Genomic DNA, 22,863 nt, shown 5'->3' on the forward strand with positions numbered 1-22,863 from the left:
AAAAGGAGGAGGTTGAAAATAGGCACCTCTGAAATTTTTTTTTACTACTTTGTTCCCGCAGTGGCTGAGATATATATCGTTTTTTCGAATACCAGGTGCTGTAGGTGTTTTTATTTTTCGCTTCCTAATGAAAATATACATGGCATTCCTCGCAGCAAAAGAAAATGTTTCATTTCTTGCTACTTTTTCCCGCAGTGGCAAAGAAATATATCGTTTTTTCCTCAGAAAGTTTAACACAATGCAACCTTCCAAAATAGAATTCTGACATCAAGAATTCCGTCTATAGTACATTTGAGTGCACCTGTCATTTTCTCAGTCTCTGTGTATGCATGGAGCAAGATATAGGCTCATGAATTTAAGAATGAGAGGATATCATGAGACAGCAATCTCCACCTACGGCCATACTACCTTGAAAGTGCCTGATCCTGTCAGATCTCGGAAACTAAGCAGGATGAGGCTTGAATAGTACCAACCAGCAGTGGCAAAGAAATATATCGTTTTTTTCTCAGAAAGTTTTACACAATGCAACCTTCCAAAATAGAATTCTGACATCAAGAATTCCGTCTATAGTACATTTGAGTGCACCTGTCATTTTCTCAGTCTCTGTGTATGCATGGAGCAAGATATACTGTAGGCTCATGAATTTAAGAATGAGAGGATATCATGAGACAGCAATCTCCACCTACGGCCATACTACCTTGAAAGTGCCTGATCCCGTCAGATCTCGGAAGCTAAGCAGGATGAGGCTTGAATAGTACTGGGTTGGGAGACTGCCTGGGAATATCAGGTGCTGTAAGTGTTTTTATTTTTCGCTTCCTAATGAAAATATACATGGCATTCCTCGCAGCAAAAGAAAATGTTTCATTTCTTGCTACTTTTTCCCGCAGTGGCAAAGAAATATATTGTTTTTTCCTCAGAAAGTTTAACACAATGCAACCTTCCAAAATAGAATTCTGACATCAAGAATTCCGTCTATAGTACATTTGAGTGCACCTCTCATTTTCTCAGTCTCTGATTTAATTTCTCCATTTAAGGTAATTCTTCAAGAATGTATTTGTTTTAACGGTCAGAATAATACACCTATGCCTCCCATGTCATTTAGAAATATATCATATAGGCCTCAGAACACACAGCATGTAACATGGTGAACTTGTGGCTCACAGAGTTGGGGTGTGCAGTGTTTAAGCTGATACTTGGAAGAAATAGTGAGGTCGTATCCAAACAGGAGGAGGTTGAAAATAGGCACCTCTGAAACTTTTTACTACTTTTTTCCTGCAGTGGCTGAGAAATATATCGTTTTTTCGAAAACCAGGTGCTGTAGGTGTTTTTATTTTTCGCTTCCCTAATGAAAATATAAATGGCATTCCTCGCAGCAAAAGAAAATCGTTCATTTCTTGCTACTTTTTCCCGCAGTGGCAAAGAAATATATTGTTTTTTCCTCAGAAAGTTTAAAACAATGCAACCTTCCAATATAGAACTCTGACATCAAGAATTCCGTCTATAGTACATTTGAGTGCACCTGTCATTTTCTCAGTCTCTGTGTATGCATGGAGCAAGATATAGGCTCATGAATTTAAGAATGAGAGGATATCATGAGACAGCAATCTCCACCTACGGCCATACTACCTTGAAAGTGCCCGATCCCATCAGATCTCGGAAGCTAAGCAGGGTTGAGGCTTGATTCGTACCAGGTTGGGAGACTGCCTGGGAATACCAGGTGCTGTAAGTGTTTTTATTTTTCGCTTCCCTAATGAAAATATACATGGCATTCCTCGCAGCAAAAGAAAATGTTTCATTTCTTGCTACTTTTTCCCGCAGTGGCTGAGAAATATATCGTTTTTTCGAATACCAGGTGCTGTAGGTGTTCTATTTTTCGCTTCCCTAATGAAAATATACACGGCATTCCTCGCAGCAAAAGAAAATCTTTCATTTCTTGCTACTTTTTCCCGCAGTGGCAAAGAAATATATCGTTTTTTCCTCAGAAAGTTTAACACAATGCAACCTTCCAAAATAGAATTCTGACATCAAGAATTCCGTCTATAGTACATTTGAGTGCACCTCTCATTTTCTCAGTCTCTGTGTATGCATGGAGCAAGATATAGGCTCATGAATTTAAGAATGAGAGGATATCATGAGACAGCAATCTCCACCTACGGCCATACTACCTTGAAAGTGCCCGATCCCGACAGATCTCGGATGCTAAGCAGGATGAGGCTTGAATAGTACCAGGTTGGGAGACTACCTGGGAATACCAGGTGCTGTAAGTGTTTTTATTTTTCGCTACCCTAATGAAAATATACATAGCATTCCTCGCAGCAAAAGAAAATCTTTCATTTCTTGCTACTTTTTCACGCAGTGGCAAAGAAATATATCGATTTTTCCTCAGAAAGTTTAACACAATGCAACCTTCCAAAATAGAATTCTGACATTAAGATTTCCGTCTATAGTACATTTGAGTGCACCTGTCATTTTCTCAGTCTCTGTGTATGCATGGAGCAAGATATAGGCTCATGAATTTAAGAATGAGAGGATATCATGAGACAGCAATATCCACCTACGGCCATACTACCTTGAAAGTGCCCGATCCCGTCAGATCTCGGAAGCTAAGCAGGATGAGGCTTGAATAGTACCGGGTTGGGAGACTGCCTGGGAATACCAGGTGCTGTAAGTGTTTTTATTTTTCGCTTCCTAATGAAAATATACATGGCATTCCTCGCAGCAAAAGAAAATGTTTCATTTCTTGCTACTTTTATCCCGCAGTGGCAAAGAAATATATTGTTTTTTCCTCAGAAAGTTTAACACAATGCAACCTTCCAAAATAGAATTCTGACATCAAGAATTCCGTCTATAGTACATTTGAGTGCACCTCTCATTTTCTCAGTCTCTGATTTAATTTCTCCATTTAAGGTAATTCTTCAAGAATGTATTTGTTTTAACGGTCAGAATAATACACCTATGCCTCCCATGTCATTTAGAAATATATCATATAGGCCGCAGAACACACAGCATGTAACATGATGAACTTGTGGCTCACAGAGTTGGGGTGTGCAGTGTTTAAGTTTATTCTTGGAAGAAATAGTGAGATCGTATCCAAACAGGAGGAGGTTGAAAATAGGCACCTCTGAAACTTTTTACTACTTTTTTCCCGCAGTGGCTGAGAAATATATCGATTTTTCAAAAACCAGGTGCTGTAGGTGTTTTTATTTTTCGCTTCCCTAATGAAAATATACATGGCATTCCTCGCAGCAAAAGAAAATCTTTCATTTCTTGCTACTATTTCCCGCAGTGGCAAAGAAATATATCGTTTTTTCCTCAGAAAGTTTAATACAATGCAACCTTCCAATATAGAATTCTGACATCAAGAATTCCGTCTATAGTACATTTGAGTGCACCTGTCATTTTCTCAGTCTCTGTGTATGCATGGAGCAAGATATAGGCTCATGAATTTAAGAATGAGAGGATATCATGAGACAGCAATCTCCACCTACGGCCATACTACCTTGAAAGTGCCCGATCCTGTCAGATCTCGGAAGCTAAGCAGGGTGAGGCGTGATTCGTACCGGGTTGGGAGACTGCCTGGGAATACCAGGTGCTGTAAGTGTATTTATTTCTCGCTTCCTAATGAAAATATACATGGCATTCCTCGCAGCAAAAGAAAATCTTTCATTTCTTGCTACTTTTTCCCGCAGTGGCAAAGAAATATATTGTTTTTTCCTCAGAAAGTTTAACACAATGCAACCTTCCAAAATAGAATTCTGACATCAAGAATTCCGTCTATAGTACATTTGAGTGCACCTGTCATTTTCTCAGTCTCTGATTTAATTTCTCCATTTAAGGTAATTCTTCAAGAATGTATTTGTTTTAACGGTCAGAATAATACACCTATGCCTCCCATGTCATTTAGAAATATATCATATAGGCCTCAGAACACACAGCATGTAACATGGTGAACTTGTGGCTCACAGAGTTGGGGTGTGCAGTGTTTAAGCTGATACTTGGAAGAAATAGTGAGATCGTTTCCAAACAGGAGGAGGTTGAAAATAGGCACCTCTGAAACTTTTTACTACTTTTTTCCCGCAGTGGCTGAGAAATATATCGTTTTTTCGAATACCAGGTGCTGTAGGTGTTTTTATTTTTCGCTTCCCTAATGAAAATATACATGGCATTCCTCGCAGCAAAAGAAAATCTTTCATTTCTTGCTACTTTTTCCCGCAGCGGCAAAGAAATATATCGTTTTTTCCTCAGAAAGTTTAACACAATGCAACCTTCCAAAATAGAATTCTGACATCAAGAATTCCGTCTATAGTACATTTGAGTGCACCTGTCATTTTCTCAGTCTCTGATTTAATTTCTCCATTTAAGGTAATTCTTCAAGAATGTATTTGTTTTAACGGTCAGAATAATACACCTATGCCTCCCATGTCATTTAGAAATATATCATATAGGCCTCAGAACACATACACTGGCGACACACTTTATTCGAGCTTGGCTAGTCCCACGAATTCGGGTATACCCGGGTGTATTGAGGTTTGTGACTGTTTTCTGCCCGAGTACATTGAGTTATTTTCCAAGCAGGGATTGAAGCATTTTATTCCCTATGGCTGCAATACTGCACAGTATATATATATAAACTGCATTACAATTCATGAATTTATGCCATCTGGTAGACACGCGAAGCATTGCAGCCTATTAAACCCTAATCATTATCATTTAACAGATCAGCCGCCCATCAGCCAGGCATGAACCCAGGCTGGGAAGGCAAATGCAACGGGGCTTGTCAGAGGTTAGGAGTGGCGCATTCCAGGTATCTGCCAGGTACATACCGGGTATTTGCTCGAATAAAGTGTGTCGGTGCAGTAGCATGTAACATGGTGAACTTGTGGCTCACAGAGTTGGGGTGTGCAGTGTTTAAGCTGATACTTGGAAGAAATAGTGAGATCGTATCCAAACAGGAGGAGGTTGAAAATAGGCACCTCTGAAACTTTTTACTACTTTTTTCCCGCAGTGGCTGAGAAATATATCGATTTTTCGAAAACCAGGTGCTGTAGGTGTTTTTATTTTTCGCTTCCCTAATGAAAATATACATGGCATTCCTCGCAGCAAAAGAAAATCTTTCATTTCTTGCTACTTTTTCCCGCAGTGGCAAAGAAATATATCGTTTTTTCCTCAGAAAGTTTAACACAATGCAACCTTCCAATATAGAATTCTGACATCAAGAATTCCGTCTATAGTACATTTGAGTGCACCTGTCATTTTCTCAGTCTCTGTGTATGCATGGAGCAAGATATAGGCTCATGAATTTAAGAATGAGAGGATATCATGAGACCGCAATCTCCACCTACGGCCATACTACCTTGAAAGTGCCCGATCCTGTCAGATCTCGGAAGCTAAGCAGGGTGAGGCTTGATTAGTACCGGGTTGGGAGACTGCCTGGGAATACCAGGTGCTGTAAGTGTTTTTATTTTTCGCTTCCTAATGAAAATATACATGGCATTCCTCGCAGCAAAGGAAAATGTTTCATTTCTTGCTACTTTTTCCCGCAGTGGCAAAGAAATATATTGTTTTTTCCTCAGAAAGTTTAACACAATGCAACCTTCCAAAATAGAATTCTGACATCAAGAATTCCGTCTATAGTACATTTGAGTGCACCTCTCATTTTCTCAGTCTCTGATTTAATTTCTCCATTTAAGGTAATTCTTCAAGAATGTATTTGTTTTAACGGTCAGAATAATACACCTATGCCTCCCATGTCATTTAGAAATATATCATATAGGCCTCAGAACACACAGCATGTAACATGGTGAACTTGTGGCTCACAGAGTTGGGGTGTGCAGTGTTTAAGCTGATACTTGGAAGAAATAGTGAGATCGTATCCAAACAGGAGGAGGTTGAAAATAGGCACCTCTGAAACTTTTTACTACTTTTTTCGCGCAGAGGCTGAGAAATATATCGATTTTTCGAAAACCAGGTGCTGTAGGTGTTTTTATTTTTCGCTTCCCTAATGAAAATATACATGGCATTCCTCGCAGCAAAAGAAAATCTTTCATTTCTTGCTACTATTTCCCGCAGTGGCAAAGAAATATATCGTTTTTTCCTCAGAAAGTTTAACACAATGCAACCTTCCAATATAGAATTCTGACATCAAGAATTCCGTCTATAGTACATTTGAGTGCACCTGTCATTTTCTCAGTCTCTGTGTATGCATGGAGCAAGATATAGGCTCATGAATTTAAGAATGAGAGGATATCATGAGACAGCAATCTCCACCTACGGCCATACTACCTTGAAAGTGCCCGATCCTGTCAGATCTCGGAAGCTAAGCAGGGTGAGGCTTGATTAGTACCGGGTTGGGAGACTGCCTGGGAATACCAGGTGCTGTAAGTGTTTTTATTTTTCGCTTCCTAATGAAAATATACATGGCATTCCTCGCAGCAAAGGAAAATGTTTCATTTCTTGCTACTTTTTCCCGCAGTGGCAAAGAAATATATTGTTTTTTCCTCAGAAAGTTTAACACAATGCAACCTTCCAAAATAGAATTCTGACATCAAGAATTCCGTCTATAGTACATTTGAGTGCACCTCTCATTTTCTCAGTCTCTGATTTAATCTCTCCATTTAAGGTAATTCTTCAAGAATGTATTTGTTTTAACGGTCAGAATAATACACCTATGCCTCCCATGTCATTTAGAAATATATCATATAGGCCTCAGAACACACAGCATGTAACATGGTGAACTTGTGGCTCACAGAGTTGGGGTGTGCAGTGTTTAAGCTGATACTTGGAAGAAATAGTGAGATCGTATCCAAACAGGAGGAGGTTGAAAATAGGCACCTCTGAAACTTTTTACTACTTTTTTCGCGCAGTGGCTGAGAAATATATCGATTTTTCGAAAACCAGGTGCTGTAGGTGTTTTTATTTTTCGCTTCCCTAATGAAAATATACATGGCATTCCTCGCAGCAAAAGAAAATCTTTCATTTCTTGCTACTTTTTCCCGCAGTGGCAAAGAAATATATCGTTTTTTCCTCAGAAAGTTTAACACAATGCAACCTTCCAATATAGAATTCTGACATCAAGAATTCCGTCTATAGTACATTTGAGTGCACCTGTCATTTTCTCAGTCTCTGTGTATGCATGGAGCAAGATATAGGCTCATGAATTTAAGAATGAGAAGATATCATGAGACAGCAATCTCCACCTACGGCCATACTACCTTGAAAGTGCCCGATCCTGTCAGATCTCGGAAGCTAAGCAGGGTGAGGCGTGATTCGTACCGGGTTGGGAGACTGCCTGGGAATACCAGGTGCTGTAAGTGTTTTTATTTCTCGCTTCCTAATGAAAATATACATGGCATTCCTCGCAGCAAAAGAAAATCTTTCATTTCTTGCTACTTTTTCCCGCAGTGGCAAAGAAATATATCGTTTTTTCCTCAGAAAGTTTAACACAATGCAACCTTCCAATATAGAATTCTGACATCAAGAATTCCGTCTATAGTACATTTGAGTGCACCTGTCATTTTCTCAGTCTCTGATTTAATTTCTCCATTTAAAGTAATTCTTCAAGAATGTATTTGTTTTAACGGTCAGAATAATACACCTATGCCTCCCATGTCATTTAGAAATATATCATATAGGCCTCAGAACACACAGCAAGTAACATGGTGAACTTGTGGCTCACAGAGTTGGGGTGTGCAGTGTTTAAGCTGATACTTGGAAGAAATAGTGAGATCGTATCCAAACAGGAGGAGGTTGAAAATAGGCACCTCTGAAACTTTTTACTACTTTTTTCCCGCAGTGGCTGAGAAATATATCGTTTTTTCGAATACCAGGTGCTGTAGGTGTTTTTATTTTTCGCTTCCCTAATGAAAATATACATGGCATTCCTCGCAGCAAAAGAAAATCTTTCATTTCTTGCTACTTTTTCCCGCAGTGGCAAAGAAATATATCGTTTTTTCCTCAGAAAGTTTAACACAATGCAACCTTCCAATATAGAATTCTGACATCAAGAATTCCGTCTATAGTACATTTGAGTGCACCTGTCATTTTCTCAGTCTCTGTGTATGCATGGAGCAAGATATAGGCTCATGAATTTAAGAATGAGAGGATATCACGAGACAGCAATCTCCACCTACGGCATACTACCTTGAAAGTGCCCGATCCTGTCAGATCTCGGAAGCTAAGCAGGGTGAGGCGTGATTAGTACAGGGTTGGGAAACTGCCTGGGAATACCAGGTGCTGTAAGTGTTTTTATTTTTCGCTTCCTAATGAAAATATACATGGCATTCCTCGCAGCAAAGGAAAATGTTTCTTTTCTTGCTACTTTTTCCCGCAGTGGCAAAGAAATATATTGTTTTTTCCTCAGAAAGTTTAACACAATGCAACCTTCCAAAATAGAATTCTGACATCAAGAATTCCGTCTATAGTACATTTGAGTGCACCTCTCATTTTCTCAGTCTCTGATTTAATTTCTCCATTTAAAGTAATTCTTCAAGAATGTATTTGTTTTAACGGTCAGAATAATACACCTATGCCTCCCATGTCATTTAGAAATATATCATATAGGCCTCAGAACACACAACATGTAACATGGTGAACTTGTGGCTCACAGAGTTGGGGTGTGCAGTGTTTAAGCTGATACTTGGAAGAAATAGTGAGATCGTATCCAAACAGGAGGAGGTTGAAAATAGGCACCTCTGAAACTTTTTACTACTTTTTTCCCGCAGTGGCTGAGAAATATATCGATTTTTCGAAAACCAGGTGCTGTAGGTGTTTTTATTTTTCGCTTCCCTAATGAAAATATACATGGCATTCCTCGCAGCAAAAGAAAATCTTTCATTTCTTGCTACTTTTTCCCGCAGTGGCAAAGAAATATATCGTTTTTTCCTCAGAAAGTTTAACACAATGCAACCTTCCAATATAGAATTCTGACATCAAGAATTCCGTCTATAGTACATTTGAGTGCACCTGTCATTTTCTCAGTCTCTGTGTATGCATGGAGTAAGATATAGGCTCATGAATTTAAGAATGAGAGGATATCATGAGACAGCAATCTCCACCTACGGCCATACTACCTTGAAAGTGCCCGATCCTGTCAGATCTCGGAAGCTAAGCAGGGTGAGGCTTGATTAGTACCGGGTTGGGAGACTGCCTGGGAATACCAGGTGCTGTAAGTGTTTTTATTTTTCGCTTCCTAATGAAAATATACATGGCATTCCTCGCAGCAAAGGAAAATGTTTCATTTCTTGCTACTTTTTCCCGCAGTGGCAAAGAAATATATTGTTTTTTCCTCAGAAAGTTTAACACAATGCAACCTTCCAAAATAGAATTCTGACATCAAGAATTCCGTCTATAGTACATTTGAGTGCACCTCTCATTTTCTCAGTCTCTGATTTAATTTCTCCATTTAAAGTAATTCTTCAAGAATGTATTTGTTTTAACGGTCAGAATAATACACCTATGCCTCCCATGTCATTTAGAAATATATCATATAGGCCTCAGAACACACAACATGTAACATGGTGAACTTGTGGCTCACAGAGTTGGGGTGTGCAGTGTTTAAGCTGATACTTGGAAGAAATAGTGAGATCGTATCCAAACAGGAGGAGGTTGAAAATAGGCACCTCTGAAACTTTTTACTATTTTTTCCCGCAGTGGCTGAGAAATATATCGATTTTTCGAAAACCAGGTGCTGTAGGTGTTTTTATTTTTCGCTTCCCTAATGAAAATATACATGCCATTCCTCGCAGCAAAAGAAAATCTTTCATTTCTTGCTACTTTTTCCCGCAGTGGCAAAGAAATATATCGTTTTTTCCTCATAAAGTTTAACACAATGCAACCTTCCAATATAGAATTCTGACATCAAGAATTCCGTCTATAGAACATTTGAGTGCACCTGTCATTTTCTCAGTCTCTGTGTATGCATGGAGCAAGATATAGGCTCATGAATTTAAGAATGAGAGGATATCATGAGACAGCAATCTCCACCTACGGCCATACTACCTTGAAAGTGCCCGATCCTGTCAGATCTCGGAAGCTAAGCAGGGTGAGGCGTGATTCGTACCGGGTTGGGAGACTGCCTGGGAATACCAGGCGCTGTAAGTGTTTTTATTTCTCGCTTCCTAATGAAAATATACATGGCATTCCTCGCAGCAAAAGAAAATCTTTCATTTCTTGCTACTTTCCCGCAGTGGCAAAGAAATATATCGTTTTTTCCTCAGAAAGTTTAACACAATGCAACCTTCCAATATAGAATTCTGACATCAAGAATTCCGTCTATAGTACATTTGAGTGCACCTGTCATTTTCTCAGTCTCTGTGTATGCATGGAGCAAGATATAGGCTCATGAATTTAAGAATGAGAGGATATCATGAGACAGCAATCTCCACCTACGGCCATACTACCTTGAAAGTGCCCGATCCTGTCAGATCTCGGAAGCTAAGCAGGGTGAGGCGTGATTAGTACCGGGTTGGGAGACTGCCTGGGAATACCAGGTGCTGTAAGTGTTTTTATTTTTCGCTTCCTAATGAAAATATACATGGCATTCCTCGCAGCAAAGGAAAATGTTTCATTTCTTGCTACTTTTTCCCGCAGTGGCAAAGAAATATATTGTTTTTTCCTCAGAAAGTTTAACACAATGCAACCTTCCAAAATAGAATTCTGACATCAAGAATTCCGTCTATAGTACATTTGAGTGCACCTCTCATTTTCTCAGTCTCTGATTTAATTTCTCCATTTAAAGTAATTCTTAAAGAATGTATTTGTTTTAACGGTCAGAATAATACACCTATGCCTCCCATGTCATTTAGAAATATATCATATAGGCCTCAGAACACACAACATGTAACATGGTGAACTTGTGGCTCACAGAGTTGGGGTGTGCAGTGTTTAAGCTGATACTTGGAAGAAATAGTGAGATCGTATCCAAACAGGAGGAGGTTGAAAATAGGCACCTCTGAAACTTTTTACTACTTTTTTCCCGCAGTGGCTGAGAAATATATCGATTTTTCGAAAACCAGGTGCTGTAGGTGTTTTTATTTTTCGCTTCCCTAATGAAAATATACATGGCATTCCTCGCAGCAAAAGAAAATCTTTCATTTCTTGCTACTTTTTCCCGCAGTGGCAAAGAAATATATCGTTTTTTCCTCAGAAAGTTTAACACAATGCAACCTTCCAATATAGAATTCTGACATCAAGAATTCCGTCTATAGTACATTTGAGTGCACCTGTCATTTTCTCAGTCTCTGTGTATGCATGGAGCAAGATATAGGCTCATGAATTTAAGAATGAGAGGATATCATGAGACAGCAATCTCCACCTACGGCCATACTACCTTGAAAGTGCCCGATCCTGTCAGATCTCAGAAGCTAAGCAGGGTGAGGCGTGATTAGTACCAGGTTGGGAGACTGCCTGGGAATACCAGGTGCTGTAAGTGTTTTTATTTTTCGCTTCCTAATGAAAATATACATGGCATTCCTCGCAGCAAAAGAAAATGTTTCATTTCTTGCTACTTTTTCCCCGCAGTGGCAAAGAAATATATTGTTTTTTCCTCAGAAAGTTTAACACAATCCAACCTTCCAAAATAGAATTCTGACATCAAGAATTCCGTCTATAGTACATTTGAGTGCACCTCTCATTTTCTCAGTCTCTGATTTAATCTCTCCATTTAAGGTAATTCTTCAAGAATGTATTTGTTTTAACTGTCAGAATAATACACCTATGCCTCCCATGTCATTTAGAAATATATCATATAGGCCTCAGAACACACAGCATGTAACATGGTGAACTTGTGGCTCACAGAGTTGGGGTGTGCAGTGTTTAAGCTAATACTTGGAAGAAATAGTGAGATCGTATCCAAACAGGAGGAGGTTGAAAATAGGCACAATGGATTTAATTTCTCTATTTAAGGTAATTCTTCAAGAATGTATTTGTTTTAACGGTCAGAATAATACACCTATGCCTCCCATGTCATTTAGAAATATATCATATAGGCCTCAGAACACACAGCATGTAACATGATGAACTTGTGGCTCACAGAGTTGGGGTGTGCAGTGTTTAAGCTGATACTTGGAAGAAATAGTGAGATCTTATACAAACAGGAGGAGGTTGAAAATAGGCACCTCTGAAACTTTTTACTACTTTTTTCCCGCAGTGGCTGAGATATATATCGTTTTTTCGAATACCAGGTGCTGTAGGTGTTTTTATTTTTCGCTTCCCTAATGAAAATATACATGGCATTCCTTGCAGCAAAAGAAATCTTTCATTTCTTGCTACTTTTTCCCGCAGTGGCAAAGAAATATATCGTTTTTTCCTCAGAAAGTTTAACACAATGCAACCTTCCAAAATAGAATTCTGACATCAAGAATTCCGTCTATAGTACATTTGAGTGCACCTGTCATTTTCTCAGTCTCTGTGTATGCATGGAGCAAGATATAGGCTCATGAATTTAAGAATGAGAGGATATCATGAGACAGCAATCTCCACCTACGGCCATACTACCTTGAAAGTGCTGATCCTGTCAGTTCTCGTAAGCTAAGCAGGGTGAAGCTTGAATAGTACCGGTTGGGAGACTGCTTGGGAATACCAGGTGCTGTAAGTGTTTTTATTTTTCGCTTCCTAATGAAAATATACATGGCATTCCTCGCAGCAAAAGAAAATGTTTCATTTCTTGCTACTTTTTCCCGCAGTGGCAAAGAAATATATTGTTTTTTCCTCAGAAAGTTTAACACAATGCAACCTTCCAAAATAGAATTCTGACATCAAGAATTCCGTCTATAGTACATTTGAGTGCACCTCTCATTTTCTCAGTCTCTGATTTAATTTCTCCATTTAAGGTAATTCTTCAAGAATGTATTTGTTTTAACGGTCAGAATAATACACCTATGCCTCCCATGTCATTTAGAAATATATCATATAGGCCTCAGACACACAGCATGTAACATGATGAACTTGTGGCTCACAGAGTTGGGGTGTGCAGTGTTTAAGCTGATACTTGGAAGAAATAGTGAGATCGTATCCAAACAGGAGGAGGTTGAAAATAGGCACCTCTGAAACTTTTTACTACTTTTTTCCCGCAGTGGCTGAGATATATATCGTTTTTTCGAATACCAGGTGCTGTAGGTGTTTTTATTTTTCGCTTCCCTAATGAAAATATACATGGCATTCCTCGCAGCAAAAGAAATCTTTCATTTCTTGCTACTTTTTCCCGCAGTGGCAAAGAAATATATCGTTTTTTCCTCAGAAAGTTTAACACAATGCAACCTTCCAAAATAGAATTCTGACATCAAGAATTCCGTCTATAGTACATTTGAGTGCACCTGTCATTTTCTCAGTCTCTGTGTATGCATGGAGCAAGATATAGGCTCATGAATTTAAGAATGAGAGGATATCATGAGACAGCAATCTCCACCTACGGCCATACTACCTTGAAAGTGCCCGATCCTGTCAGATCTCGGAAGCTAAGCAGGGTGAGGCGTGATTAGTACCGGGTTGGGAGACTGCCTGGGAATACCAGGTGCTGTAAGTGTTATATTTTTCGCTTCCTAATGAAAATATACATGGCATTCCTCGCAGCAAAAGAAAATCTTTCATTTCTTGCTACTTTTTCCCGCAGTGGCAAAGAAATATATCGTTTTTTCCTCAGAAAGTTTAATACAATGCAACCTTCCAATATAGAATTCTGACATCAAGAATTCCGTCTATAGTACATTTGAGTGCACCTGTCATTTTCTCAGTCTCTGTGTATGCATGGAGCAAGATATAGGCTCATGAATTTAAGAATGAGAGGATATCATGAGACAGCAATCTCCACCTACGGCCATACTACCTTGAAAGTGCCCGATCCTGTCAGATCTCGGAAGCTAAGCAGGGTGAGGCGTGATTCGTACCGGGTTGGGAGACTGCCTGGGAATACCAGGTGCTGTAAGTGTTTTTATTTCTCGCTTCCTAATGAAAATATACATGGCATTCCTCGCAGCAAAAGAAAATCTTTCATTTCTTGCTACTTTTTTCCCGCAGTGGCAAAGAAATATATCGTTTTTTCCTCAGAAAGTTTAACACAATGCAACCTTCCAATATAGAATTCTGACATCAAGAATTCCGTCTATAGTACATTTGAGTGCACCTGTCATTTTCTCAGTCTCTGTGTATGCATGGAGCAAGATATAGGCTCATAAATTTAAGAATGAGAGGATATCATGAGACAGCAATCTCCACCTACGGCCATACTACCTTGAAAGTGCCCGATCCTGTCAGATCTCGGAAGCTAAGCAGGGTGAGGCGTGATTAGTACCGGGTTGGGAGACTGCCTGGGAATACCAGGTGCTGTAAGTGTTTTTATTTTTCGCTTCCTAATGAAAATATACATTGCATTCCTCGCAGCAAAGGAAAATGTTTCATTTCTTGCTACTTTTTCCCGCAGTGGCAAAGAAATATATTGTTTTTTCCTCAGAAAGTTTAACACAATGCAACCTTCCAAAATAGAATTCTGACATCAAGAATTCCGTCTATAGTACATTTGAGTGCACCTCTCATTTTCTCAGTCTCTGATTTAATTTCTCCATTTAAGGTAATTCTTCAAGAATGTATTTGTTATAACAGTCAGAATAATACACCTATGCCTCCCATGTCATTTAGAAATATATCATATAGGCCTCAGAACACACAGCATGTAACATGGTGAACTTGTGGCTCACAGAGTTGGGGTGTGCAGTGTTTAAGCTGATACTTGGAAGAAATAGTGAGATCGTATCCAAACAGGAGGAGGTTGAAAATAGGCACCTCTGAAACTTTTTACTACTTTTTTCCCGCAGTGGCTGAGAAATATATCGATTTTTCGAAAACCAGGTGCTGTAGGTGTTTTTATTTTTCGCTTCCCTAATGAAAATATACATGGCATTCCTCGCAGCAAAAGAAAATCTTTCATTTCTTGCTACTTTTTCCCGCAGTGGCAAAGAAATATATCGTTTTTTCCTCAGAAAGTTTAACACAATGCAACCTTCCAATATAGAATTCTGACATCAAGAATTCCGTCTATAGTACATTTGAGTGCACCTGTCATTTTCTCAGTCTCTGTGTATGCATGGAGCAAGATATAGGCTCATGAATTTAAGAATGAGAGGATATCATGAGACAGCAATCTCCACCTACGGCCATACTACCTTGAAAGTGCCTGATCCTGTCAGATCTCGGAAGCTAAGCAGGGTGAGGTGTGATTAGTACCGGGTTGGGAGACTGCCTGGGAATACCAGGTGCTGTAAGTGTTTTTATTTTTCGCTTCCTAATGAAAATATACATGGCATTCCTCGCAGCAAAGGAAAATGTTTCATTTCTTGCTACTTTTTCCCGCAGTGGCAAAGAAATATATTGTTTTTCCTCAGAAAGTTTAACACAATGCAACCTTCCAAAATAGAATTCTGACACCAAGAATTCCGTCTATAGTACATTTGAGTGCACCTCTCATTTTCTCAGTCTCTGATTTAATTTCTCCATTTAAGGTAATTCTTCAAGAATGTATTTGTTTTAACGGTCAGAATAATACACCTATGCCTCCCATGTCATTTAGAAATATATCATATAGGCCTCAGAACACACAGCATGTAACATGGGGAACTTGTGGCTCACAGAGTTGGGGTGTGCAGTGTTTAAGCTGATACTTGGAAGAAATAGTGAGATCGTATCCAAACAGGAGGAGGTTGAAAATAGGCACCTCTGAAACTTTTTACTACTTTTTTCGCGCAGTGGCTGAGAAATATATCGATTTTTCGAAAACCAGGTGCTGTAGGTGTTTTTATTTTTCGCTTCCCTAATGAAAATATACATGGCATTCCTCGCAGCAAAAGAAAATCTTTCATTTCTTGCTACTTTTTCCCGCAGTGGCAAAGAAATATATCGTTTTTTCCTCAGAAAGTTTAACACAATGCAACCTTCCAATATAGAATTCTGACATCAAGAATTCCGTCTATAGTACATTTGAGTGCACCTGTCATTTTCTCAGTCTCTGTGTATGCATGGAGCAAGATATAGGCTCATGAATTTAAGAATGAGAGGATATCATGAGACAGCAATCTCCACCTACGGCCATACTACCTTGAAAGTGCCCGATCCTGTCAGATCTCGGAAGCTAAGCAGGTTGAGGCGTGATTCGTACCGGGTTGGGAGACTGCCTGGGAATACCAGGTGCTGTAAGTGTTTTTATTTCTCGCTTCCTAATGAAAATATACATGGCATTCCTCGCAGCAAAAGAAAATCTTTCATTTCTTGCTACTTTTTCCCGCAGTGGCAAAGAAATATATCGTTTTTTCCTCAGAAAGTTTAACACAATGCAACCTTCCAATATAGAATTCTGACATCAAGAATTCCGTCTATAGTACATTTGAGTGCACCTGTCATTTTCTCAGTCTCTGTGTATGCATGGAGCAAGATATAGGCTCATGAATTTAAGAATGAGAGGATATCATGAGACAGCAATCTCCACCTACGGCCATACTACCTTGAAAGTGCCCGATCCTGTCAGATCTCGGAAGCTAAGCAGGGTGAGGCGTGATTAGTACCGGGTTGGGAGACTGCCTGGGAATACCAGGTGCTGTAAGTGTTTTTATTTTTCGCTTCCTAATGAAAATATACATGGCATTCCTCGCAGCAAAGGAAAATGTTTCATTTCTTGCTACTTTTTCCCGCAGTGGCAAAGAAATATATTGTTTTTTCCTCAGAAAGTTTAACACAATGCAACCTTCCAAAATAGAATTCTGACATCAAGAATTCCGTCTATAGTACATTTGAGTGCACCTCTCATTTTCTCAGTCTCTGATTTAATTTCTCCATTTAAGGTAATTCTTCAAGAATGTATTTGTTTTAACGGTCAGAATAATACACCTATGCCTCCCATGTCATTTAGAAATATATCATATAGGCCTCAGAACATACAGCATGTAACATGGTGAACTTGTGGCTCACAGAGTTGGGGTGTGCAGTGTTTAAGCTGATACTTGGAAGAAATAGTGAGATCGTATCCAAACAGGAGGAGGTTGAAAATATGCACCTCTGAAACTTTTTACTACTTTTTTCCCGCAGTGGCTGAGAAATATATCGATTTTTCGAAAACCAGGTGCTGTAGGTGTTTTTATTTTTCGCTTCCCTAATGAAAATATACATGGCATTCCTCGCAGCAAAAGAAAATCTTTCATTTCTTGCTACTTTTTCCCGCAGTGGCAAAGAAATATATCGTTTTTTCCTCAGAAAATTTAACACAATGCAACCTTCCAATATAGAATTCTGACATCAAGAATTCCGTCTATAGTACATTTGAGTGCACCTGTCATTTTCTCAGTCTCTGTGTATGCATGGAGCAAGATATAGGCTCATGAATTTAAGAATGAGAGGATATCATGAGACAGCAATCTCCACCTACGGCCATACTGTACTACCTTGAAAGTGCCCGATCCTGTCAGATCTCGGAAGCTAAGCAGGGTGAGGCGTGATTAGTACCGGGTTGGGAGACTGCCTGGGAATACCAGGTGCTGTAAGTGTTTTTATTTTTCGCTTCCTAATGAAAATATACATGGCATTCCTCGCAGCAAAAGAAAATCTTTCATTTCTTGCTTCTTTTTCCCGCAGTGGCAAAGAAATATATCGTTTTTTCCTCAGAAAGTTTAACACAATGCAACCTTCCAAAATAGAATTCTGACATCAAGAATTCCGTCTATAGTACATTTGAGTGCACCTCTCATTTTCTCAGTCTCTGATTTAATTTCTCCATTTAAGGTAATTCTTCAAGAATGTATTTGTTTTAACGGTCAGAATAATACACCTATGCCTCCCATGTCATTTAGAAATATATCATATAGGCCTCAGAACACACAGCATGTAACATGATGAACTTGTGGCTCACAGAGTTGGGGTGTGCAGTGTTTAAGCTGATACTTGGAAGAAATAGTGAGATCGTATCCAGAACAGGAGGAGGTTGAAAATAGGCACCTCTGAAACTTTTTACTACTTTTTTCCCGCAGTGGCTGAGATATATATCGTTTTTTCGAATACCAGGTGCTGTAGGTGTTTTTATTTTTCGCTTCCCTAATGAAAATATACATGGCATTCCTCGCAGCAAAAGAAATCTTTCATTTCTTGCTACTTTTTCCCGCAGTGGCAAAGAAATATATCGTTTTTTCCTCAGAAAGTTTAACACAATGCAACCTTCCAATATAGAATTCTGACATCAAGAATTCCGTCTATAGTACATTTGAGTGCACCTGTCATTTTCTCAGTCTCTGTGTATGCATGGAGCAAGATATAGGCTCATGAATTTAAGAATGAGAGGATATCATGAGACAGCAATCTCCACCTACGGCCATACTACCTTGAAAGTGCTGATCCCGTCAGATCTCGGAAGCTAAGCAGGGTGAAGCTTGAATAGTACCGGTTGGGAGACTGCTTGGGAATACCAGGTGCTGTAAGTGTTTTTATTTTTCGCTTCCTAATGAAAATATACATGGCATTCCTCGCAGCAAAAGAAAATGTTTCATTTCTTGCTACTTTTTCCCGCAGTGGCAAAGAAATATATTGTTTTTTCCTCAGAAAGTTTAACACAATGCAACCTTCCAAAATAGAATTCTGACATCAAGAATTCCGTCTATAGTACATTTGAGTGCACCTCTCATTTTCTCAGTCTCTGATTTAATTTCTCCATTTAAGGTAATTCTTCAAGAATGTATTTGTTTTAACGGTCAGAATAATACACCTATGCCTCCCATGTCATTTAGAAATATATCATATAGGCCTCAGAACACACAGCATGTAACATGGTGAACTTGTGGCTCACAGAGTTGGGGTGTGCAGTGTTTAAGCTGATACTTGGAAGAAATAGTGAGATCGTATCCAAACAGGAGGAGGTTGAAAATAGGCACCTCTGAACCTTTTTACTACTTTTTTCCCGCAGTGGCTGAGATATATATCGTTTTTTCGAAAACCAGGTGCTGTAGGTGTTTTTATTTTTCGCTTCCCTAATGAAAATATACATGGCATTCCTCGCAGCAAAAGAAAATCTTTCATTTCTTGCTACTTTTTCCCGCAGTGGCAAAGAAATATATCGTTTTTTCCTCAGAAAGTTTAACACAATGCAACCTTCCAAAATAGAATTCTGACATCAAGAATTCCGTCTATAGTACATTTGAGTACACCTCTCATTTTCTCAGTCTCTGATTTAATTTCTCCAATTAAGGTAATTCTTCAAGAATGTATTTGTTTTAACGGTCAGAATAATACACCTATGCCTCCCATGTCATTTAGAAATATATCATATAGGCCTCAGAACACAGAGCATGTAACATGGTGAACTTGTGGCTCACAGAGTTGGGGTGTGCAGTGTTTAAGCTGATACTTGGAAGAAATAGTGAGATCGTATCCAAACAGGAGGAGGTTGAAAATAGGCACCTCTGAAACTTTTTACTACTTTTTTCCCGCAGTGGCTGAGAAATATATCGATTTTTCGAAAACCAGGTGCTGTAGGTGTTTTTATTTTTCGCTTCCTAATGAAAATATACATGGCATTCCTCGCAGCAAAAGAAAATATTTAATTTCTTGCTACTTTTTCCCGCAGTGGCAAAGAAATATATCGTTTTTTCCTCAGAAAGTTTAACACAATGCAACCTTCCAATATAGAATTCTGACATCAAGAATTCCGTCTATAGTACATTTGAGTGCACCTGTCATTTTCTCAGTCTCTGTGTATGCATGGAGCAAGATATAGGCTCATGAATTTAAGAATGAGAGGATATCATGAGACAGCAATCTCCACCTACGGCCATACTACCTTGAAAGTGCCCTATCCCGTCAGATCTCGGAAGCTAAGCAGGGTGAGGCTTGATTAGTACCGGGTTGGGAGACTGCCTGGGAATACCAGGTGCTGTAAGTGTTTTTATTTTTCGCTTCCTAATGAAAATATACATGGCATTCCTCGCAGCAAAAGAAAATATTTAATTTCTTGCTATTTTTTCCCGCAGTGGCAAAGAAATATATTGTTTTTTCCTCAGAAAGTTTAACACAATGCAACCTTCCAAAATAGAATTCTGACATCAAGAATTCCGTCTATAGTACATTTGAGTGCACCTCTCATTTTCTCAGTCTCTGATTTAATTTCTCCATTTAAGGTAATTCTTCAAGAATGTATTTGTTTTAACGGTCAGAATAATACACCTATGCCTCCCATGTCATTTAGAAATATATCATATAGGCCTCAGAACACACAGCATGTAACATGGTGAACTAGTGGCTCACAGAGTTTGGGTGTGCAGTGTTTAAGCTGATACTTGGAAGAAATAGTGAGATCGTATCCAAACAGGAGGAGATTGAAAATAGGCACCTCTGAAACTTTTACTACTTTTTTCCCGCAGTGGCTGAGATATATATCGTTTTTTCGAATACCAGGTGCTGTAGGTGTTTTTATTTTTCGCTTCCCTAATGAAAATATACATGGCATTCCTCGCAGCAAAAGAAAATCTTTCATTTCTTGCTACTTTTTCCCGCAGTGGCAAAGAAATATATCGTTTTTTCCTCAGAAAGTTTAACACAATGCAACCTTCCAAAATAGAATTCTGACATCAAGAATTCCGTCTATAGTACATTTGAGTGCACCTGTCATTTTCTCAGTCTCTGTGTATGCATGGAGCAAGATATAGGCTCATGAATTTAAGAATGAGAGGATATCATGAGACAGCAATCTCCACCTACAGCCATACTACCTTGAAAGTGCCGGATCCCGTTTGATCTCGGATGCTAAGCAGGGTGAGGCTTGAATAGTACCGGTTGGGAGACTGCCTGGGAATACCAGGTGCTGTAAGTGTTTTTATTTTTCGCTTCCTAATGAAAATATACATGGCATTCCTCGCAGCAAAAGAAAATGTTTCATTTCTTGCTACTTTTTCCCGCAGTGGCAAAGAAATATATTGTTTTTTCCTCAGAAAGTTTAACACAATGCAACCTTCCAAAATAGAATTCTGACATCAAGAATTCCGTCTATAGTACATATGAGTGCACCTCTCATTTTCTCAGTCTCTGATTTAATTTCTCCATTTAAGGTAATTCTTCAAGAATGTATTTGTTTTAACGGTCAGAATAATACACCTATGCCTCCCATGTCATTTAGAAATATATCATATATACCTCAGAACACACAGCATGTAACATGATGAACTTGTGGCTCACAGAGTTGGGGTGTGCAGTGTTTAAGCTGATACTTGGAAGAAATAGTGAGATCGTATCCAAACAGGAGGAGGTTGAAAATAGGCACAATGGATTTAATTTCTCCATTTAAGGTAATTCTTCAAGAATGTATTTGTTTTAACGGTCAGAATAATACACCTATGCCTCCCATGTCATTTAGAAATATATCATATAGGCCTCAGAACACACAGCATGTAACATGGTGAACTTGTGGCTCACAGAGTTGGGGTGTGCAGTGTTTAAGCTGATACTTGGAAGAAATAGTGAGATCGTATCCAAACAGGAGGAGGTTGAAAATAGGCACCTCTGAAACTTTTTACTACTTTTTTCCCGCAGTGGCTGAGATATATATCGTTTTTTCGAATACCAGGTGCTGTAGGTGTTTTTATTTTTCGCTTCCCTAATGAAAATATACATGGCATTCCTCGCAGCAAAAGAAAATCTTTCATTTCTTGCTACTTTTTCCCGCAGTGGCAAAGAAATATATCGTTTTTTCCTCAGAAAGTTTAACACAATGCAACCTTCCAAAATAGAATTCTGACATCAAGAATTCCGTCTATAGTACATTTGAGTGCACCTGTCATTTTCTCAGTCTCTGTGTATGCATGGAGCAAGATATAGGCTCATGAATTTAAGAATGAGAGGATATCATGAGACAGCAATCTCCACCTACGGCCATACTACCTTCATAGTGCCCGATCCCGTCAGATCTCGGAAACTAAGCAGGGCGAGGCTTGAATAGTACCGGTTGGGAGACTGCCTGGGAATACCAGGTGCAGTAAGTGTTTTTATTTTTCGCTTCCTAATGAAAATATACATGGCATTCCTCGCAGCAAAAGAAAATGTTTCATTTCTTGCTACTTTTTCCCGCAGTGGCAAAGAAATATATTGTTTTTTCCTCAGAAAGTTTAACACAATGCAACCTTCCAAAATAGAATTCTGACATCAAGAATTCCGTCTATAGTACATTTGAGTGCACCTCTCATTTTCTCAGTCTCTGATTTAATTTCTCCATTTAAGGTAATTCTTGAAGAATGTATTTGTTTTAACGGTCAGAATAATACACCTATGCCTCCCATGTCATTTAGAAATATATCATATACTGCTGCGGCCAAGTTTATTCGAGCATTTGCCCGTTCTTGGCCGCAGCAGTAGCCTGGTGCGCGCCCGAGGGTGACGGGCGCGCGCCGAAGCAGCGGATGAGCGCCCTCCGATCGGGGCGCTCTCCCTACCGCTGCCGGGTCCGCCGGGTCCCCCGGAACCCCCTGCCGCCGTCCCCCACATCGCGGGACACCAGGGCTCCCTCGGGGAGCCCTGGACGCGCGTGCAGGTGGCGCAGGCTCCCGAAGACGCGTGACCGCGCGTCTATGACGCGCGGCACGCCGAGGGGCGGCCACTAGCAAGCCGGGAAATCTCCCGGCTTGCGGATCTGGCCGGACTGCAATTAAGTGTGTCGGCAGTGTAGGCCTCAGAACACACAGCATGTAACATGGTGAACTTGTGCCTCACAGAGTTGGGGTGTGCAGTGTTTAAGCTGATACTTGGAAGAAATAGTGAGATCGTATCCAAACAGGAGGAGGTTGAAAATAGGCACCTCTGAAACTTTTTACTACTTTTTTCCCGCAGTGGCTGAGATATATATCGTTTTTTCGAATA

General features: G+C 39.4%; 24 pseudogenes; all 24 read left to right on the forward strand.

The window, feature by feature from the left end:
• Nucleotides 1–680: 680 nt before the first annotated feature.
• LOC142500569 (5S ribosomal RNA) lies at nucleotides 681–799 on the forward strand (annotated as a pseudogene).
• An 810-nt stretch (nucleotides 800–1,609) lies between these two features.
• LOC142500580 (5S ribosomal RNA) lies at nucleotides 1,610–1,729 on the forward strand (annotated as a pseudogene).
• A 419-nt stretch (nucleotides 1,730–2,148) lies between these two features.
• Nucleotides 2,149–2,267, forward strand: LOC142500795 (5S ribosomal RNA; annotated as a pseudogene).
• Nucleotides 2,268–2,552: 285 nt separating this feature from the next.
• On the forward strand, nucleotides 2,553–2,671 carry LOC142500510 (5S ribosomal RNA; annotated as a pseudogene).
• Nucleotides 2,672–3,482: 811 nt separating this feature from the next.
• Nucleotides 3,483–3,601, forward strand: LOC142500738 (5S ribosomal RNA; annotated as a pseudogene).
• Nucleotides 3,602–5,336: 1,735 nt separating this feature from the next.
• Nucleotides 5,337–5,455, forward strand: LOC142500440 (5S ribosomal RNA; annotated as a pseudogene).
• An 810-nt stretch (nucleotides 5,456–6,265) lies between these two features.
• Nucleotides 6,266–6,384, forward strand: LOC142500452 (5S ribosomal RNA; annotated as a pseudogene).
• Nucleotides 6,385–7,194: 810 nt separating this feature from the next.
• LOC142500750 (5S ribosomal RNA) lies at nucleotides 7,195–7,313 on the forward strand (annotated as a pseudogene).
• Nucleotides 7,314–8,123: 810 nt separating this feature from the next.
• On the forward strand, nucleotides 8,124–8,241 carry LOC142500138 (5S ribosomal RNA; annotated as a pseudogene).
• An 810-nt stretch (nucleotides 8,242–9,051) lies between these two features.
• On the forward strand, nucleotides 9,052–9,170 carry LOC142500464 (5S ribosomal RNA; annotated as a pseudogene).
• Nucleotides 9,171–9,979: 809 nt separating this feature from the next.
• On the forward strand, nucleotides 9,980–10,098 carry LOC142500841 (5S ribosomal RNA; annotated as a pseudogene).
• Nucleotides 10,099–10,380: 282 nt separating this feature from the next.
• LOC142500616 (5S ribosomal RNA) lies at nucleotides 10,381–10,499 on the forward strand (annotated as a pseudogene).
• An 810-nt stretch (nucleotides 10,500–11,309) lies between these two features.
• Nucleotides 11,310–11,428, forward strand: LOC142500806 (5S ribosomal RNA; annotated as a pseudogene).
• A 1,972-nt stretch (nucleotides 11,429–13,400) lies between these two features.
• On the forward strand, nucleotides 13,401–13,519 carry LOC142500627 (5S ribosomal RNA; annotated as a pseudogene).
• A 283-nt stretch (nucleotides 13,520–13,802) lies between these two features.
• On the forward strand, nucleotides 13,803–13,921 carry LOC142500761 (5S ribosomal RNA; annotated as a pseudogene).
• Nucleotides 13,922–14,206: 285 nt separating this feature from the next.
• LOC142500638 (5S ribosomal RNA) lies at nucleotides 14,207–14,325 on the forward strand (annotated as a pseudogene).
• An 810-nt stretch (nucleotides 14,326–15,135) lies between these two features.
• Nucleotides 15,136–15,254, forward strand: LOC142500042 (5S ribosomal RNA; annotated as a pseudogene).
• Nucleotides 15,255–16,063: 809 nt separating this feature from the next.
• On the forward strand, nucleotides 16,064–16,182 carry LOC142500054 (5S ribosomal RNA; annotated as a pseudogene).
• A 284-nt stretch (nucleotides 16,183–16,466) lies between these two features.
• LOC142500649 (5S ribosomal RNA) lies at nucleotides 16,467–16,585 on the forward strand (annotated as a pseudogene).
• Nucleotides 16,586–17,395: 810 nt separating this feature from the next.
• Nucleotides 17,396–17,519, forward strand: LOC142500102 (5S ribosomal RNA; annotated as a pseudogene).
• An 810-nt stretch (nucleotides 17,520–18,329) lies between these two features.
• LOC142500150 (5S ribosomal RNA) lies at nucleotides 18,330–18,446 on the forward strand (annotated as a pseudogene).
• A 1,335-nt stretch (nucleotides 18,447–19,781) lies between these two features.
• Nucleotides 19,782–19,900, forward strand: LOC142500605 (5S ribosomal RNA; annotated as a pseudogene).
• An 809-nt stretch (nucleotides 19,901–20,709) lies between these two features.
• On the forward strand, nucleotides 20,710–20,827 carry LOC142500077 (5S ribosomal RNA; annotated as a pseudogene).
• A 1,047-nt stretch (nucleotides 20,828–21,874) lies between these two features.
• On the forward strand, nucleotides 21,875–21,992 carry LOC142500065 (5S ribosomal RNA; annotated as a pseudogene).
• Nucleotides 21,993–22,863: the final 871 nt, after the last annotated feature.

The sequence above is a fragment of the Ascaphus truei genome, chromosome 7 (genome assembly GCF_040206685.1).
Source record: "Ascaphus truei isolate aAscTru1 chromosome 7, aAscTru1.hap1, whole genome shotgun sequence".
Taxonomy (NCBI): Eukaryota; Metazoa; Chordata; class Amphibia; order Anura; family Ascaphidae; genus Ascaphus; species Ascaphus truei.